Here is a 1,424-nt window from a genome sequence, read left to right on the forward strand (position 1 = left end):
AAATAAATAAATAAATAAAAGAAGTTCCTTGGTTTGTGGTGTTGCTGTCACTGAAGTCCTGACTTAACCATGATTACATCCCCGGGGAATTTCTTCACAGACAAATCTGTTGACCACTCATGAGGGTCCACACCCTGAGCCACYGAGGCTGGCATGAACCACCAACATGCTTCATGTCGGACCCAAACACACACCAGGAAACTGATGTCACACAGAAATGGTGACTAAGACGGAAAAAAACAACACGTTAGTTTTCTCCAAGAGCATTTTTTTTGTCAATGAACTTTCTTTCAGGAGAAACCCTAACTTTGACACAAGTACGTTTTCAGTTTWCACATTTTTCTTAATGCAACCAAACATTAAGTCAGCTGTTCAAATGTTTTCATTAAATGCAAAATGGTGTGATTATCGCCAAAGGTGAAGGAGGAGGAATAATGTTTATTGGCCTGCGCCTGTGTGTTGCATTAAACAGATTTTAATCAAACTCTCAGAAAGTAATCATTGGGCGTACATTTACAAGTTTACTTTTGGCGGCTGATTTACTGAAGGTTTATGAGCACAAAAAACTTGACAGCACACAAAGCTGATTTATTAACCATGTGCTCCGAGATGAGTCTGTCAAATGAGCAAAATAGCAGCTGTAATCCATTTAATGTTTGCCTTCATGAAYATGCAGAATATATGATGATCATCAKARTGCACCAAATAGTGGGAGTCTTATATAACATGTTAAAGGCAGGAGAAAAGTGGCACAGTGTTACAAACAAATATAGCAGTCATTGTAACTGCGCCGCCTCAGACACTGTTATGTGTTTTGACGCAGACCCCGCCCCCCTTCCCCCACACACACACACACGGACACACATACATACACAACCCCCACCAGTGGCACCTGCAGAATTTTTTTACACATTGTGATTTCACATCACATTTTATTTGGGTTTATGTAGAAGAGGTCGAACAGCGCTCTCTCTTGGTGGTTAGTTGTATAAGTGGAGTGCACACAGGAACCTCTTTGCGGTTCTAAGAGGACGAGGTGGGTTTATTAGCATTAGCTCTGTGATAAAATAGTGTGTATCAGTGACTATTGTGCATCCATTGACTGTTGGTTAAAGGGGCACTGTCATGCATTTTTCAGGCATATAGTTCAATTCTATGCCATAAAGTAACTACAGTATGTCACCAGTGGCGCCTGCACAATTTTTTTTTCAGGAGGGGCCATGGGGGTGCCACTGAAAAACCAGGGGTGACAAATCAAGACTAATATCTATAACATAAAATTCATGATGTGTTTGTAAAAATGACAAAATTGAAAACTACGGCAATAAAAAGCTATGGATTTTGCCAACAGGTGTTCAGTTTGTAATTTCACAGATAATATTACTGATTTTATGACATTCAGAGTCAAAAAACAAGAGTAAGTA

Source organism: Austrofundulus limnaeus, unplaced genomic scaffold (genome assembly GCF_001266775.1).
Source record: "Austrofundulus limnaeus strain Quisiro unplaced genomic scaffold, Austrofundulus_limnaeus-1.0 Scaffold148, whole genome shotgun sequence".
NCBI classification, from domain to species: domain Eukaryota; kingdom Metazoa; phylum Chordata; class Actinopteri; order Cyprinodontiformes; family Rivulidae; genus Austrofundulus; species Austrofundulus limnaeus.